Source organism: Heliangelus exortis, chromosome 18, assembly GCF_036169615.1.
Source record: "Heliangelus exortis chromosome 18, bHelExo1.hap1, whole genome shotgun sequence".
NCBI classification, from domain to species: domain Eukaryota; kingdom Metazoa; phylum Chordata; class Aves; order Apodiformes; family Trochilidae; genus Heliangelus; species Heliangelus exortis.
In genome coordinates, this window is record NC_092439.1 from 3,040,049 (window position 1) to 3,050,572 (window position 10,524).

At 40.0% G+C, this 10,524-nt stretch overlaps 1 long non-coding RNA gene across 1 annotated transcript in view; it reads right to left on the reverse strand.

Moving 5' to 3' along the window:
* The window catches only part of LOC139804626 (uncharacterized), a 79,408-nt gene extending 70,269 nt beyond the window's left edge, over nucleotides 1–9,139 (reverse strand). Inside the window, exon 1 of the long non-coding RNA XR_011729464.1 lies at nucleotides 9,091–9,139. This is a non-coding gene — a long non-coding RNA (uncharacterized lncRNA). The remainder of the gene's footprint in view (nucleotides 1–9,090) is intronic.
* Nucleotides 9,140–10,524: the final 1,385 nt, after the last annotated feature.

Below are 10,524 nucleotides of genomic sequence, written 5' to 3' on the forward strand. Positions count from 1 at the left end.
CCAAAGGGCTTATCTATATTGTGCTGCCTTGAATGCAATGTGAATCGGTGTAGACAAGAACAAATAGCATTCAGCACATGTCAGCTAAGTGCAGTTTTAGCCTGGCCTCATCAGTGTTTAATCATGATTAGCTGACATGCACAGTTTATTGTGGTCTTCACCAGCCAACATATTGGGACCAGTATTACGTCAATTACTCGGTATAAAATTACACCCAGACATGATTAAATCCTGCCATTTCTATAACTTGGTAGAGACCTAGCAACAAAAATTTGCCTCTTGGAGACCTAGGCAGCAAAGGCTCACATCTAGGTTAGCACTTCATTCCTGAGAAAAGGATGCAAAGTCTCTGGACTCTCTGCTCCCAGTGACAGCAAGGCACGACTCTCCCATGTGTAGGTATCTCAGTCTGGCTGTAAACCAGATTTGAGTGCTGAAAGCACCCAGAGAACCACAGGCTTCAGCTGCCAGATAGCCAAATATTTGCTGGTGGTTTCAGGTAGGTAATATCATTTCTAGCTTACCCAAAGCCCAGGTTGGTGCAGCTTTCTTGCTACCAAAAGTTAGCTCATAGTGCATCGACACATCTGCCTGCAGCTTTGGGACAGCCTGGCAAAGAAAGTGCTAACTGAGGCACTGCTGCCAACTCTATCAGCCCTGCTGGGAGAAAAATTGGTAGATATATTGTAATTAATATGAAATAATACTCCCTTAGTCCTTAATTTGACAGATGCACAGGATGAGCCCTATATTTGTAGCAGTAGTTTCACACAGAGTCCTTAACAGATCTCCTGACCATCCATGTGACTGAGCTCACCTTCCTATTTTCCCCATTCAGGTAGAATTCCAGCTTCAGTTCTAAAAGTAATATATTCTTGGCTGCACATGCTGCTGATATGAATGTACCCAAGACCTTTCTGTACACTCAGCATCTTTCTATGATAGAATATCCACATCCAAATCATCAAAGACATTTTTTAAAAAACTTATTTAAATTCTTTCTAGAAAACATGGCTGTGTAGCACCAGGTGAAAGACAGAAATGGTAACACATGTATCTGTCTGGCTCAGATCAATTGCAGGGATTTAATGGCAGGCAGTTGCAAGCTTTTCAGCTGGAATCAGAAGCCCCCATTCTATTTATACACCCACAACAAGGTGGCCAATGAATGTGTTACCAGTAGAGAAAGAAAATGTCCTATGGGCCCTTCAGCATCTGCTGAGCTTGCATGTTGTGGGGTCGATGGAAGATCACCTCTTGTAATGGTGCCTGCTCCTCCTCGTGCACAGACATGTGCTTTGGGAACAAAAGGCATTATTCAGTGTCTGGAAGCAGAACACTGGCATCTATGTTTTATAAACTATTTGAAGCTTGAGATTTTTAGGGGTCAGCAGCCTCCCCAACCTTTGTGTTCAGTTTGCCAGCACCCTTGGGCAGGGCAGCTACAACAGGAATGGTCTTTTTGAAACCTGGGGATCCTCAGGCTCCCAGAACTGACACTTACTGTGTGCAGGAAAATTCTAAGTCATGTACATTTGAGACCACATCTGGTGTGAAACATATTTACTGTAAGCACCCCAACCACACTGAGGCAATGTTTAAAAGCTACAATATTTTCAACCAAAACACCATGAATCAATCATCTGCTCTTTACATTTTTTCCCTTCCTAACACAGCAGATTGCTCAAATATTCGTGCATACATTTTCTTCCATAATCTTTCTCTTCCTCCCAGCCTGAATGTGAGGAGCAGGAAGGTGTAATCTGCAAACCCAGAAATATTTGTTATATTTGGATGCCTGACTACAGCTCCCAGTTGTGGTATCGCTGGATGATTCTGGGCAAAGAGAAACAAGCTGCTCACCAAAGTTAAAATCTGGCACCAATTCTCCTTTTGCTTATTTTGGTATAAAGCAGGAATTTCTCCTCTCCAGTCAGAGGAGTTGTACCACAGGGGTAAATTAAAGGAGAGGCAACTCTTCTGGGCGTAATAAACAGCAATGAGAAAAAAAGAACCCTGCGGGAGGCGAATATGAATTGGGTAATTTGAGAAAAATAAAACAGCCTAGAGGAATAAACCCAAGTGATTTTGTTAAAAATATATAAGGACAAATCTGTCCTTACTTGGTCTGGGAATGTCAGGTCTAAGGCTAATGAATTCAAAAAACTTCTACTTCTGACAAACTTTTGGTTAAGATGCCTTTCCTGAGCAACTTCATCCTCCTGTTGCTGCCTTTCCCCTGCCTTGAGCCTCTGCATGGATAAGGTACCAGCTGCACCATTTTGAAAAGCAGATATGAGGTAAAGACCCACAAGATGAACTGAAAAATACAAAACCAGGAAACTGTAATATCAACTTAACAAAAAAAAAAAAAAAAAAAGGTTAGGGGAAAACAAATATAGGAAAGAGAAAACACACAAGGCAGATCATTGGTGTATCCAGGTATCCTTGAAATACCTGGAATTTGCAATGAAACAACGTTAGCCTAGAAAAATGAGTCTGCATTTCAATTATTGAGTATTAGGCCCTGCCTACTCCTTACTTCAGTGCTGTTATACTATAAGGGGTCTCAGCCTGGCTCCTTTCTATCAGTTTTATGCTCACACTACTGTTTTAGATATGAGTCAACATCTTAAGTGTTTTAGCAGAAATGTTAAAATCAGCAAAATATCATTTTTCTAAATATCTGCATTATTTGTGGCAGGATTTAATCCATGGAAGTTCTGGAGCCTGCACTACAGAGTGGGTAATGAAGGTGATCACAAAGTATCATCACATAAAGGGTTTCTGGGTTGATAAACTCTGCTCTGATTATTCCTGGGGTCACTGAGGCAAAGGGAGTGCTCTTGTTCCACCACAAATGGAGCCTCCAAGAAAGTTGCAATTAAGCACCCTGGTCTTGAAACACCACTAATGCTTTATCATTAGCTCAGACTTTGTCCCAAAAGCTGTGGTATTGAGGCAGTCAGGGTTTGCCTGCATTCATTTTAGCTCTGCATTGAAATATGGCCACTTGTGCAGACAGCTCAGAAACTCCCCAGTTCCACGACCGTTCACAGCAGTGTACTGGTTAGTTACTGGAGAATTAATTTTAATAAGAGGTACCATTTTAATAAGAGGCTTCCATCCAGAGAGCCACATTACCCTCTCTGTAATTGCAGACATAACTGGGAGAGTCAATCAGTGCAAAAAATTAAGGGCAGGCTGGATCCTAATTCTATGAGACTGTCTCATCCTGGTTTTAGCTGATTTTTCCTCTTGCTGAGTCCCATCCCCAACAGTGCCTCCTGTAGTTAAAGCTTGTGCTGAACTCACTATCAAAGTGAGTTACAAAGAAAGAGAGAACGTGAATTAGCTGAAATAAAAGGCCTTGGCCAGATTACTTTGCTGGATAAAACACCTCTGTTGTAAGTATGTGGGAAAGGAGAGTCCAACCACAGCTCATCCAGATTCCTTAGACACACACGCCCAGTGATATGTATTTGTGAATATTTTCCACATTTATATCTGCTAACCAAAGTAACCAGTTTTTACTTGTTTAATTACTGCTGAAGAAAGAGGAACTGTCAGTGCTTTAAGAGTTATGCCAAAGCACAGGGTGGGTTCTCTCTGATTCATATGCTGCATGGCTACAGAAACCAAGACCCAGCATCAGGAATGCCAAGCAGTTAAAATAGAAGCAAAAGCAGCCATCCAGCTCTACAATGTATTTTTCATCTCACTCTCTTGTTAATTTAATGTTATTCCTAACTTTCCCAGCAATTTAGCAGAGTATCAGCCATTTTATCAAAACACAAGGAAACAGGAAGGCCTTTGGAGGGGGTAAAAGCATGGGACCAAACAGTCTGTGTCGTGGTAATGAAGTTTTATACCTCTTATTTTCCAAATACAGAAAATGAATGAAAGTCACCCCTCTCCTTCTATAGCACAGGAAGCAGATTAAATAAATCTATATGATTGTTTTCAAAATGGAACAAATCCCATATACTTTGCACACAGAAAGGCAGGAAGATGACCCATAATCCTTCCAGAAAATCACCACCACCACCACTAAAAAGAAAAAAACAAAGCCTCAAACCCTCACAGTCTAGAAAATTAGTAAGAAACTTGTATTATAATACATATAATATATATATAATATATAGTATATATATTATATATATACACACTTGTCAGTGCATGAAGTTGTGTCCATCTTACATCAAAACTTTGAGTTTTATATCTATCTATATATATATAGATATATATAGATATACACTGGTAAAAAGGCTGACTGGTGAGCAGGAAAAGCCAGATACTTCTGGGACTTACAAAATATACCTGTCTAAACCTAAGGATTTCACATCTAGAACCACACATTTGATACCAGCTTATAAGACCTCCTGCAATTTACTTGTCACAGTACACAAGACAAGGAAATTAATATAATTACAACCATCTCACACTTGGGAAAACTGGGGCACAGCAAAGAAGCAGCTCATTGCCACCACTGGCCTTACAGCTCACACTTTTTGGACTGGTAAATCACTCATCAGAAAACACCAATTCAAGCTATAGTTTCCTGCTGTAGGATTCTACCCAGATTAGCCAAGTGTCCCTGGGGTTATTCTAAGGTAAATCAGGAACTGACTGATTTGTTTGAGTGAACTCACACTGCTGAAATGGTGTCAAACAGAGGGAAGGGTTTAGTTCTACAAATCTTGCACCTTGCAAGTTCAAATAGACAGACCAGACAGTTTATTTTATGCTGTGCTGACATGTATATAGAGTAACAGTTGAAGCAAGAAGCTTCATACCCAAATCATACCCATGATTTGAGGAGGAACAAGAAGGGCAGTGTTTCAGTATGTTTGTTATGACCTCAGACCACATTGGTGCTACCACTATGAGTTTCCTGGGGCCAGGTCCTAAAGGCAGCTGAACCCTTGTGAATTTAAAGTGACTGCCCTGGAGTTCATTATCTCAGGCTTTCCCTCTACCCATACAATAAGAGTTGAAATGATGTTGCCAGAGTTGTGCCCACAAGTAGTGAGTAAAAGGCTGTGCTCAGCACAATATGCTATTTCTATTATTACTATTTCTATTTCTCTTGTAGCTGCAGCTTTTGGGGGCTGAATGTTTTACCATTCAGAAATTATTAACACTAAAAATACATTTCACATGTATTGATGAACTCACAGTGGAGGAGCTGGGGAACACAGAGCAACAAGTGAGGGCACAGAGAAGCCAATATTAGAGAAGCAAAATGAGTTGTCAAAGTGATTTTTGCTCACTAGCAGCTCCTCCCTGGTAGAAAAACTGCAACTGCCAGTGGAGAGGAAAGATTAGGGAACTTTCATCACTAGAGAGGCTGTCCCAGAGAAAATTGCTGTCTAGGGGACTGCTGAGGAGAATCCAGTCCTTTTTCTGCCCTGAGAGTATCAGGTTTTGAAGTTTATGTGCAAGGCTTGAAACAATTTCCACTGCTAAATGTAAACAAGGCTTTCAGATAGCCCTGTGATGTCGGGATGTAAAGACCAACCGAGATCCGTTTACACAAGCAAAATGAATATTTAAATAAAAAGCAGCCACCATCAAAAAAATGTTTTAAAAAATGCTGTTTTGGTTAATGCAACATACTGTATTTCTGCCAACAAAGGCAGTTTCTGATCAGGACACGCCGTGTTTTCCTCTGGAGTTTTGCAGGCAGGGTGGTCCTTCAGGAGGGACGGGAAAGGGCTGAGTTAACATTACACATCTTGCATATATGCAGGCTGGTAAATGTAAGGCATTACAGCTGTGCAGTTTGTCACCAAAAGCTAAGCTGAAAGGGGTCTAAATACAGGGGGCTGACAAGAATATGACCTGGTGTCTCTTAACACCTTTTATTCTTCTTCATAACAAAGCAACTTCTCTTGCATCTGTGTAGCCAGAGCTGCTTGGTCTTTAGAGCCAGTGGTCAGATGATAACAGCAGGAAAAAAAGAAGGGTAGTACAAAAAAGACCATGGTAAGAGATTCATTATTTTCCCATGGAGTACAAAAGAGGACTGGAGCCCCATTATGCTACGTCATGTTTATTTTGATAGGAAAAAGCTTTGGCATTGGAAAGATCACACTTCGTACCAAAAAAAAAAAAAAAAGCATTTGGAGACAGGAACTGCTCTAAAGCCCTCCTCTTCCCCTTTCTTTACAGATGTCTCTTGAAATCAACTAAATGTACAGGAGGGAAGCAGTTGGCAAATCAAGTTGACTTCCCTGGGACAACATATTGCTTCTATTTAAGAAAGCATCCTCGATCAGTGGATGTTTAAACCCAGTGAGACCTGAGCACATGCTTCAAGTTAAACATATGCTGAAGTCTTTTCCTGAAACAGATACATGTGAGGAAACACTTATCAGCTTGAATATGGTATTCATTCTCTGGTTCATCCCCTCTTTTCTTCCTAGAATATCTAGGGTTTGAAAAGAATCCATCTCATTAAATAGGGAGATGTTTATGTATTTATGTGTACAGCAGCTACAAAGAACTTATTTTCATTTCATAAACACGAGAGGTACAATATTCACCTTCTAGGTCAAGAGATGTAGCAAAGTGAGTACCTCACAGGCACTAATTCCAAGAAAATAGTTATTACCTCTATCATCCATAATATTAACACAAGAGCAGTATTTTTCACCCTGTGTAAAGCAAGCATTTGGAACAGAGCACGGACATGAGACCATTGCACTGTTATCATCATTCCTTTTACTTCTGTGATTAGGGCTAAAAGGACTCAGGAAATCTGTTTATCAGATTTTTTGAGTTTCAAAGGTTTTAGCTGTAAAAAATCAGCTCATGCAAGAAGAAATTGCTTAGGAAAAGATGTCATCATTGTTATTCATCTCAGCCAAAGCTTACTCTGAAAGAATTTCTACAGAAATAAATGGGATTCTCCATAAAGTCATCTGTTCACTCTACGTGCAAGTGAAAGAGTTTTGCACGGAATTTAAGAAGCCTTTTCCTACTCATTTATTCCCAAGTGACAATACTGGCATTATGACCACTTCACTCTTCAAGCAGTGGCAGGATCACAACTTGTAGTGCTGCTCCATCAGCACATATCCTAAAAAACTCCAGCTCCACTGCCCAGGCCAGGGTTAATTCCAGTGAAGAGTTTGGGACCCTTCATGTTTTTGCAGCAGTTGTGCCTCTGTCCCTCTTCTCTTTCAGTTCCTCACATTTCCCACATCCATTGGCAGAATCTGGTTCCAGTTTGGGGATGAAGGGAATGAATGAAGTGACTGGGATAGACAGAACAGTGCCCTGAAGCAGCACATCTGAACCTGAGCAGCAGGGCTGAAGTCACACATCAGCTGGAAAACTTGGATCAGTGATCCCCTGGGTTGTGATCCAGCCCCCTGCATTACCAACCACAGCAGAGCTTCCCATCCCTCCCTGTGGTCAGTGTCTGTGAGGAGGAGGAGTATCCAGCCTTATCCAGCCTCCCCACAGGCTGGGATGATTCCATTGAAGGCTGAGGCATCCCCACAATAACACAGGGATCTAGGGTAATGACTCATGGTTTGTGTACAAACCCTAGAACCATCCATTGTTTTATAAACCCAAGTACTCAGCAGTTACACCAGGATGTTGCTGAGCTAGAAACCCTTTGTAACATGATCAGATCTCATGACTTTCCAGCCCTGTCTCCAAGAGTTTATGTTCCAGGCCCATGCCATAAGGACCTCCCCAGCCCACATTGAGCCCTTTGCATCTCAAGCCACCTCTTTCTAATATGTGACCTCATTATTCTGCTTATACACTTTATCTTTTAGCTTTTTATCATGGTACTTAATAAGCCACTTGCTTTTGAGGTATTTGCATATCATTTCCACATACCATAAGCCATAGATATTTGTTGTATGGTGTTTGGCTGATTTTTTCATAGTGCTCTTTCAGAAAACTAATCTCTTGAAACAGAATTTCTGCAATAAAATTTCCCCCTCTGGATAGTATATTTAAAAGAACAAAAGAATCAAGAAGTCTGGTTCTCAAATTTGCTGAGACTGCTGTCATTACTAAATGAATCAACTAATTGCTTGCTAAAACCATATTTTTAAGGAAGGTATCCAAAAGTTAATATCTCCTTACTCCTTCGTGGGAATGGGTGGTGTTAACTTTCTGCTACACTAAACTAAATTGGATAAACCCAATTCCAACTGATCTGATTTGGTCATATCCCCCCTGTTTTTTTTTTCTCTAGAGGTCCAGGGTGGAAATTTTTTTCTGCTTTTTCCCTGACTCATGAAAGACACCAGACAGTGATGTGGATGATGTGGTGAAAGCTCTGAAAGAAAAAAATCTACTTAAGTGAAGGAGTAGGGGAAGTGGTCACTCTGCGAGGTCATTTTCCTCTGAGACTCTGTGACAGCTGGAGAAAATTAACCAAAATATCTGCATTCCAGAGAGGTACAAAAAGAAGAAAGAAAGGGAGGGGAGGGGTCAAATGTCTTGTGGAAACCTGTAGGAACGGCAATGGCATTTTCTATATGGGCTGACTCAAACTGGTTTCCTGACAAAATTCTACAAAAATAGGAGGAGATTTTTCAAGTCTCAGAGGGTAGTCAGGCAGCCAGCTCCCTTAAAAGTCAGCAGGACATTCATTAAATTTGAACAGATTAGCTGTATTGGATCTTTTCTCTGATGCTGGCACAGGGACCACACAGAAACCCTATTCCTAACACTTTATTACTATTTAAAGCTTTACAGATCAGTCCTGCTTCCAGAGTGGAAGGACTAGGAAGACAGAAATAAGACCAAGGTAATCAGACAGATCCTTTAGTTTCCGTGTTTGTAATTTTCAAAGAAATAACCAGTGAATGCCAAATTTGCTTCTATCCTAGTTCCAAATCCCTGACATTGTTTTGTAATAAAACAAAACAAAAAATTGTCCAACATTTTCAAAATTAATTTGTATTCTCTTAAAAAAATAGGCTTTCCAGTCAAGTGAACCAATTTCTCCCTGGTTAGAACCAAACCTTAACTTTTATATTGAACTCCTGTCAAAATTAGTGTATTTTTGTGAAACATTTTCACTCCATTAAAGCTGAGTATTAATTGAAACCATACCTTCCTCCTTCAGAACACTTCCACCCCAAGGATCTTCTGATCATTTCAGCCAACTCTGCAAAAGAAAAAACAGAAAACAAAATTTTTTTTTGAGATGAAGCAGCTTGCTGTTGTAATTTCTAGCAATGAAAGGAGAAATCAATCAATGCATAAGGGATTCTGAGGTAACAAAACTCTGCCCAAGTCCATCTGCAGATCCATGCTCAGAAACTCCCTCTCTGTGACTAAGAGAGACAGAAGGATGTGGGCAGCAATTGGTAGATGACTCCCATAATGAGAAGCAGGGATGCACCTTAAAGGCACTCAAAAGCAGAATTAAGATATTTTTTTTTCAGGCTCCCAGCCTGAACTTTACAGCTGAGGTAAAGATTCTAAACAGCACAGCTCTCACCTGGGCAAGTAAATGAGAGCCAGGTTTTCAGAGCAGTCTATACCCATGATCTCCCTCCTACTCTAAGATATAGAGGTAAATTTCCCTCTGAAAATCCACCTATTTAGCTTTATTGGAAAGCTGAGGCTTTCCAAAAACCATATGTCTTTCTAGAAATGTGGAAAAAAGAAAGACAGAAAAATGCTAAAAGCAGCTTGAGACATCATAGTCCCATGGCAAATTCTCTACTTCATACCTGCAGCATTTTGTGTGTTGTGATGTGATCTTTGTGACCATTTCCCCTTCACCAAAGATTTCACATTCATTACATCAAGGATAAACCAGTATAGCTTTAAATTAACAAAAGCTGCATCCTCAGAGAATGTTACAGAAGGATTTCATGTGGCCTCCAAAGCCTAACTCAGCATTATTTTATTCCTTCCATTGCCAAATGCCACCAATGTCTCTTTCTCACAGCTTCACCACTTTGTGATCTAAGTTTTTGCCCACAGTTATTACAATGTCACTGCTCCTCATTTAACCTGATTTTCTCAGGCAGTTTATTTATTTTGTGGAGTGGAAAGGAAACAGTATCTGAGTAAGGAAGACAGATTTGTTTGTTATTTTGCTTAAAATTTATTTTAACTTGGGCATTCTCTCCTTTCCTTCATCCTTCAGAAGCAAATAGCTTTGAGGGAAGGAAGAGAGCTCCAACCAGAAAAAAAAAAAAAAAAGATGTGGAAATTTGCATTGCTAACTCCATGAAGTTCACACTGAATGGCTTTGGAATCTGATATAGATATTGACATCCCAAAAAAACACCAAAACTACTTGGAGAATAGTTCATGACCCCAAACCTAAGTCCATAGTTGACCAATTTAAAAATCAGTTAACTAAAGCATGTTTCATTAGCTTTCTTTTTAAAGGAAGTATTTAATTCTTATATGTCTGTTTTGTTGTTGCTTTGGGTTTTTATTTTGTTTTTGTTTTTTTAATGAATCAGAAGCAATAGTATCAAATATAGTTCAAAGCCTTGTTCTTGTAAGGCTGCTGCTTGAGCTTCA